Below are 9,387 nucleotides of genomic sequence, written 5' to 3' on the forward strand. Positions count from 1 at the left end.
ACTCCATTTGCAATCAATGTCAAACTTCACACACTTGTAATGAAATGTTATGTGGTCACACTGATAATATGATAATCCATTGAAGCATGTTGATTCGTAGTTTCTAGAAAGACATATGTGTGCGATCCTGTCGTCTTTCACACTTCTCACAGCTGCAATTTTTTTACGTAGAGTGACATATATACTCCATTTGCAATCAATGTCAAACTTCACACACTTGTAATGAAATGTTATGTGGTCACACTTATAATATGATAATCCATTGGAGCATGTTGATTCTAAGTCTCTATGTGATCCTGTCATCTTTCACACTTCTCATCGCTGTAATTTCTGACGTAGAGTGACATATATACTCCATTTGCAATCAATGTCAAACTTCACACACTTGTAATGAAATGTTATGTGGTCACACTGATAAGATGATAATTCATTGGAGCATGTTGATTCGTAGTCTCTAGAAAGACTTATGTGTGCGATCTTGTCATCTTTCACACTTCTCATCGCTGCAATTTCTGAAGAAGAGTGACATATATACTCCATTTGCAATCAATTTCAAACTTCACACACTTGTAATGAAATGTTATATGGTCACACTGATAATATGATAATTCATTGGAACATGTTGATTCTAAGTCTCTAGAAAGACTTATGTGTGCGATCCTGTCATCTTTCACACTTCTCATCACTGCAATTTCTGACGAAGAGTGACATATATACTCTATTTGCAGTCAATGCTAAACTTCACACACTTGTAATGAAATGTTATGTGGTCAGACTCATAAACTTTATCCTAAACACTTCTTTAAATGTTGTAATGTTTAACAACAAACATCACTTCATTTTTGTTGTGAAATACTTGGCCGAGTGCCAAATCATTATATCCCCTTATGCTTGAACCTGAACTAAACTCACTCATATTAAAATGCATTGCATCTAAATCAACTATTAAGTAGTGACATCAAATGTTCACCCAAATTCTGCACATCAAACAAATGTTGATCTTCTTCATCATAGTTTGCCGCATAATCAAGGTCCTCCTCTTCATGATTTTTATCATCCGGGATAGCACAATAAAATTAAAATCTTCAATCAAGCTACCTTGTGCTATTATTTGTGAATTTAGCAGTAATGACTTTTGAATGTCCAACAAAGTGTTTGAAACTTAGAGAACTTACCTCATCATGTGAATTGTGCACATCATGGCAGGACACCTCAAAAGATGGGACTGCATTAGATAGAGAAAGTGATGGATCTAGTGTTAAACTTTCAAAGCTAAAAGGATTACCTTGGAGTTCAACAAATAGCTCTACTATACAAGCTTTAACAAATGAGTTAAAATAATTAAACATGTAATAAATGTATTTATCTTTTTTAAATTTGCCACTTTTTATATCAGATATTATTTGGCCTAATATTAGATGATAACTTATAAAATATTTTTGAAATTTGTATGTTGTTTCTTTTATACTCCTCCAATATTTGGCTCTTCAATTGAACTAAAGTAATTGGTAAACAGAAAACCAACTAAGCTTGATTCTCACTAAACAAATATATAAGGACATATGCGTAACTCTTTCATCTCATTAAAATTTTAAGATTCAATCCTCAAATTTTTTTAACATAACAGTGAGTTTTTTGTGATTTTAATTTTATATTTTATCAGATATATTTTTTAATAATATCTTTTATTTTATAATTTTTTATTAATTTATAAAAGAAAGTGATAGAAATAATATTTTTACTTAATAAACTACAAGAAATAGATTAAAAAATAAAACTTATTTCTCAATCAAATATCGACTGTTTAGATTGTTATTTTTGTATTTATCCCACTAAGTTTGCATATGTTATTTCATCAAATTCTGGGTAAAAATCAACTATTTAACAATGCTTTTTCTTAAAAGAATTTATATTGGTTTTTAAGTAGTAACAAAAATTTAGATTATTATCAAACGGTAGATAATTATATTTTTTATGTTGTTAGTGAATCAATTATTGATTATATTTATTTTATATATCTATATTGTTGAGTTTGAATGTTTGATCATCTCTAGATATATTTAAAATAGTTTTTGACTAATAACTTAAAGATATTTAAAAATATACACATATTTAAATTATTTTAAGTGAAAGGTTAGAGAGATTAACGAATATTATTAACTTAAAGAAAAAAAACACAATATAAATAAGATTAACTATCTTATGATTATAAATGAACTGTGTAAAATTTTTAAACAACAAACATATTTTTTTTTATAAAAGGAAAAATAATATATATAATTGGAAAAAAAAAAGTAAACAAACATAAAATAATTTTTTTTTTACTTTTATCTTATTTGTGTCATTCTCATTAAAGAAAAATAAATATCCAATCAGACTAAAACATCGGCTAATTTATTTAAATTATTTATTTTTTAAAAACAAATTCTTATAATAGGATTTTTTTTAAAATTAATTTCATGTCTAGTTTGATTTTTGGCCAAGTTAGCAGCAATATCGCACTTGCATGTCCGACAACATAATTTTTATTAACATTTAATATACTATCATTCTCCATTAATCGATACTGGTCCATAGATAAACACATGACGAAAATTAAACATATATTGCCACAATAGGAGCGATAGACATTGAACGATTAAGATATTGACAGACGTCCTCAACAGGGTTGTATCGGAGCTTTAGTAACGATAGTTATCTTGCTATCGGTTAACAGAGTGTGATACTTTTGGCTTTGTTGCACTCTGTACAATGGCATCAGGCTACAAACACTTCCATGCTAAGACAAAATTTAAAGATATATAAAATGAAGCAATAAATGGAATTGAAACTTAAGAACACATATTTACATGAAGTTTTACAACAATTCAATGCTCATAATTGTCCACCTATCCTTATTTCAAGCTAAAAATTGACAATATTAATGGGCTAATAGATTCCAATTGATTGGATTTTTCTTAACTTGTCACGTGTAACTCGAATTCTTTCTTCCATTGTCTCATTTGTATGAGTAGGAGGGTTCCCATTGTCATTTGCTGAAAAGCATGAAGAGGGTGCTACTTCAATCTGTTCTGGCTCTGCCTCTATTGGTGTAGATTAGTTGGTTTTTTCATATGCAAGGTTAGACTTTTGCGTAGTAGATGGTGAATGGTTCACAAAACAACTCCTTTTTCTCTTTCACACCCAGTGAATAACTACACAACACAACATATTTTTAATCAATTAAATTAATTAATTATAATTTTAGTTATTAATTTGTCTTCTTCATTCTCTTTTTAATTTATGTTTGGGACAAAGACAAGAACAATGGTGGTTCTTTTGCTACCTTCCTCTAGAGCTGACTCAAAGTTGTCCTATAGGTAGGAGATGAAGGTTCCTTAACTGGTGATTTTGTTGCAGCAGTTTGGCGATTTACAGTTGTTGGTTGAAGCATACTTGGTTGTTGTTGTGATTTCAAGAAACAATATTTTTTTAATGTAGGAAAGAACAAAATAAAAATGCAAGTATCACACTTTGACCACAGATATGACTATCGTTCCTGGAGCTTCAATACAACCCTATTGAGGACGCATGTCAATATGTTAACCATCCAATGTCTATCGCTCCTATTGTGGTGATATATGTTCAATTTCTACCACGTGTTTACCTATGGACTAGTATTGGTTGATGGGGAACAATAGTATATTAAATATTAATAAAAAATTATGCTATCGGACATGCAAATGTGATATTGCTGTTGACCTAGCAAAAAATCGCACCAAATAGAGAATTAGTTTTAAAAAACTCCTATTATAAGAATTTATTTTTTAAAAATACATTATTTAAATAAATTAGCCTAAAACAGCGAAATAAGAGAAGAAGGAAACATTAAGGCTTGAAACTTGTCCACATCACATAAAGAGTTATAAATATTCATTTTATTATTCAATTAACTTATTCATATATTTAATAAGATACTTAAGGCTTTTTTTTTTTTTTATAGAAATACAGCTTTTCACTACTAGAAAAGCACTGATTATAGATGGATATTACAAATAGATTTTTATTTGTCTGTAATACAGACAGATTTGTATCTTTATTTTTTTTTAATTTTTTGAAAAATCCGTCTGTAAATTCGTCTATATTATAGATAGATAAAAATCTATCTGTAATATCCGTCTGTAGTTTGCCCGCCATTTGGAGCGAAACAATATAGACAGGAAAAATCCGTCTGTAACTGGATCTTTAAAACGCACCATTTCATTAAACCATTTACAGACGGATTTTCCCGTCCGTAAGGTCTAAAACCCATAAATTCGCGCCTGCCCCTTCCCCTTCCTCATTTTTCATAAATCTCTCTCTCTCTCGCCTCTCTTTGTCTCTCTCTCAAGGAGCTTCAGTTTTTTAGCCTTTGCGAGTGATTGGAGCATCCATTCGAAAGATAATTTGCATCATTGTGTTCCTAGTACAATACTTTAACTTTTAATCGGTTTAGTTTTTTTATTTTTGATGTATTTTAGAGACTTAAAATTTTTAAGATAGAGTTGTAGGATTAGAGATTGTATGACTGGGGGAAGGGCGTAGAGGTCCTTTTCCGAACCTAATTATTGTGTGTTGTTGGATTGTTTATGTTTGCGGAGTTTGTAGAATATGCATATTGTGAAGTTATAAGGGGATGTGCTCTAGAACGGTTTTAGGATTGTAATGTGTATGTTTTTTATGCATTAGAAGAAGTGGGCGATTACATAATTTATAGATTATGTGTAAAGAAAATTTAGATTTTTGTATTAAGTACGTGTAAACAAATGTAAGGAAATATTAATATATTAGGGAAGATTCTGTCAAAATTTACATTAGAAATTTGTTGTATTAAGTGAAAATATTCATATAGAAAAATATTCATATATTAGGGGAGATTCTGCCAAAATTTACATTAGATACATGTTTTATTAAGTGTAAACAAATATAATAAAATATTCATGTATTAGGGGAGATTTTGCCAAAATATACATTAGAAATTTGTGTAATGTAAAATAAAAGGTTGATACAATATTGTGTATTTGTGTATTTGGTCTCTAAACATGTATTATATTTGTTTCAGATATGGCAGGTAAAGGTAAGAAAGGTGTTACTCAGGGTCCTAATCGTGACAACACTGTTTCACCCACGGCTCCCACTTCCACTTCCACACCAACTACTATGCAGACCTCGCAGGATAGGGGACAGAAACATTTTATTATGGTGCCCAACCCTGGGTATGTTGCTCCTCCCCCTTCACTGCCGATTACACATGCCACACAACCTCCTTCTACACAGGGCACAGGTGAGGGATCCACTGCTGTCCTAGCTGTAAGTGGCCAGCAATCATCACAGACCCAGACATCATCTAGATCGCTTCCAACATTAAGATGAGATGGGTTTACTTGGTAAGTTAAATTTAAAATGTGAATAATAACTCTAAATTATTTTAAACAAGTTATAATAATTGTATTATTTTATTGTGTGTTAAGTTGGATTCCACCACAGAAGGGTCTCCACCAGGTGACAGATACCATTAAGAAGATGTTTGATGCGCCTTACACAAGTTTTGCAAAGGTGCCTAAGAATACAAAGATGGAATGGTTCAAAGATTGGAAGGTAATAACAGTTAATTAATTCCAGCTATATGTAATTAGATATTGTTTCTTGTAATTCTTCTAATGAAATTGTATTTATGTAGAGCAACTTCTCCATTCTCCCCCAGGATGAAAAGATGATTTTCAAGGCATGGAAGAGTCGCACTGCAAAGCGACTAAGACAGATGTACACTGAGGCCCGTCAGGATCCATCATCTGCTGATTGGATAGCACCCAACTTCCTTCATGTCTTGCAGGAGTATTGGGGTACGGATGAGTTTAAAAATCTCTCCGTAAAGAACAAGACAAACAGGACATCCTTAAAAGGAGGATCGTTACATACTGGTGGTTCTACGACTTTAGCTGGCACTAAAACGAACTTGGTATGTGATTTTTAATTTTATTTTAAAATTTATTTTATTCAATCTATAATTGATGAGTGAGACAATGATTTAATTGGAATTAGAGGAAAAGTCACTAAAGAGACCACCTACGCATGGAGAGGTGTTCAAGGAGACACATACTTGTAAGGGAGATAAAACCTTGTGGGTTGATACACGATCTCAGGCCACATATGTAAGTTATCCTTATTGACACTTTATGTTATTATTAATGATTTATTATATAGTTTTCGAGACTAATATATAATTATCTTCATTGAATTATAGGATGACTATATTCAAAGGCTTGAGGAGGCATCTTCTCAAGATCCAGAGTCAGTTGATGATAATACTATATGGTCAGAGACGGTGGGTGGCCTTTATAAAGGCCGCATTTACGGCATGGGGAGTCGCTTTGCAGACTCTATGTCCCCTGCATCTGTCACTGGAGATGCCTCTTGTCTTGTACCTGAGGAAGTGAAAGACATGGTCCGCACTCAGGTCCATGCCCTCAATGAAGAACTGCAGAAGCAAAATGAAGAGATATGGAAGAGTAAGGAAAGTGCATGGAAGAAGAAGTGGGCAAAGAAAATGGAGAAGAAGATAGAGAAGAAGGTGACATCGAGGATGCAGAGGGAGGTGCAACAACAGATGCAGCAGCAGCATATGCAGATGCATGCATACTTTGAGCTTATGAGAGCAAACACCTCTACACCTCTTCCTCCTCCTCCACCAGCTCCAACACCACCAATCTCCAGCTCCACGCGTCATTCCTCTTCTAACTCCTCCTCTACTGGTGGCGATACTTTTTTGGAAGATGATCACGCCGATTATTAGTGATATACAATGTTATTTTATTTTTTATATTTTTTTTCTAGATGTTTACTTCTTCCTTTGTAATGAAATTTTAATTTTATATTTTATAGATAACTTTTAATTTTAAATATATAATTTTGTAGTTTTTATTATGTTTATAAATTGTGATAATTAGGAACAGCGAGTAATAATTATGTTTATAAAAAAAATGAAACATTTTTTTTAAAATTTCATAAATGAATTACAGACAAAGTTTTTCATTTGTAATATAAATGAATTTTTTTATCTGTAAATACAAACAGATTTTTTTGTCTGTAATTATTTACTGACGCGCATATTACAGACAGACTTTAGCCATCTGTAGATCTGTCTGTAATGCTAAAATTTGTCTGTAATAGTGAAAAAAATTTGTCTGTAAATTTGTCTATATTTTTGAGTTTTCTAGTAGTGTTTTTAATATAAAATTATGCATATGTCCTAAATTTTTTTTACATAAATGTCCTAAAAATCATACGCAGAAGTTGATTACAAATGACTTCCCTATTACATTCAAATTTGGTTTTGCCTCTAAATAAGTCGACTTTAATCAACGTTTGTTCTTCAAAGAAGTCGACTTTAATCGACTTTCGTCTTCAATTGAAGTCAATTTAAGCCGATTTTCGTGACTAGTTTGTGGATCTAAAAAAATTGATTATAATCAACTTTCATAGTACAACGAAAACAATTAAAATCAACTTCTGTTGATGTTTAGAGACAATTATAATCGACTATTATATAGCCCAAAAGAGGCGAGAACAGAGAGAAGAGAGTAGAGAGAGAACTGAGACTAGAGAGAGAAAAGAGGCCAGAGAGTGATCAGAGAACAACAGAGACAGCGAAGACGACAGAAGTTAGATAACGATTTATATTAACTTAGCTTTGTTGATCATATTGCAAGCAAGCTGTTAACACAAGTAAATTAATTTTTAAATATATTTAGTTAATTTATAATTAGTTATTTTTGTATTTAATTAAATATATTATTAATTCTGTAATTATATGTTTAGAAAGATGTGCAAATGTTAATAATTATTATCTTGTAAATTAATTATAATTATTTGTTATAATTATAATTATTATATTGAAGAATGCAAATAAAATTTATTATATATTTATAATTATTATGATAATTTAGTTTTGTATTGTAGTAATTTATAATTATAATAATTTTGTTATAATGTCTTGATTTAAATCTTGTATATATTATTTTGTTATTGTATAAGAAGCTCAAATTTTAAAAAGTAGGCATTATAATATGATGGTTCTTATAGATTTAAGAATTGAATCATTTTTTAGGCAGACTGGCTTTTGGCATATTGCACAGATAGTTCTAGTATTTGATTATGATAGGACATTCATAAGTACACTTGTAGAATATTGGAGGCCTGAGTCACATATATTTCATTTTCCATACAGAGATTGTATGATCACTTTGGAGCATGTTGTGTTTCAGCTAAGCTTACGTGTGGATGGAGTCCCTGTGAGTGGTTTAATTAGAGCGTGGGAGAAATTTTATGATCGGAATATATGGGCATTATGTGAATTACTTGGAACAATTCCTGATGAGAGAAAAATATAAGGATTTTCTGTAAATCTACAGTAGTTCACAAATATATTTGGAGCATTACCTCACAATACTGATGGACAAACTATTATCTGTTACACTAGAGCATACATAATAGTTTCATTTGGTGGGGTATTATTTCCAGATAAATCAAGATTTAGGGTTCATATGAAGTGACTACCTCTTTTAATTGATTTTACTGAAATTTCAAACTATAGTTGGGATTTTGCTGTTTTAGTATCTCTTTATCGTGAGCTTTGTTGTGCGATGAAATGCAATGTCACCGAAATTGCAGGTTGTTTGCCTCTTATACAGTCTTAGGCATGGTACAGAATACCTCATTTAACCTTTAGGCTCCATCTTCCTCTCACTTTTCCACTAGCATTGAGGTACATTTATTTATGAATATATTAATTTTGTTATTTATGTGTTAAATTTGCAAGTAAAAACTAATTATGCTCATTTCAGGTGGAAAAGTTTTAGGTCATCGACAAGATCAGATACGAATAAGTTATTGCGATATAGGAAGATCATTAATTCAATTGGCATTAATGGGGTAAGTTGAAACAGAGTGTATGCTACTAACTTTTGTTTTAAATAATTATATTTTTTGATCTAATATTTATTTTTGATTATTTCAGTTTAGGTGGGTGCCCTACAGTAACAATAAGGTCAGGAACATTACACCTCCTTTTGTGTATGATGAGACTAATGTTTGGATATCTGTGACTTCTCTTATACAGTATATTGTGATTGAGTGGCACCATGTTGATTGCGTGGTTTGACAATATGGTGAAGCACAACACATATCAATCAACCTAATAAATATTGATCGATTGCATGATAAGGATGGAAGGGGTGATCTAGAGATATGGTAGTCTGATTATTATGTGACATGGCACGCTACATAGGAGGCACGTAGAGAGCGACGAGTTCAATATCTTTTAACTGATGATGATCGTCCCTTTGTCGAGTATTTCCAGTGGTATTTGTC

This window comes from Abrus precatorius, unplaced genomic scaffold (genome assembly GCF_003935025.1).
Source record: "Abrus precatorius isolate BTA unplaced genomic scaffold, Abrus_2018 Scaffold3, whole genome shotgun sequence".
Taxonomy (NCBI): domain Eukaryota; kingdom Viridiplantae; phylum Streptophyta; class Magnoliopsida; order Fabales; family Fabaceae; genus Abrus; species Abrus precatorius.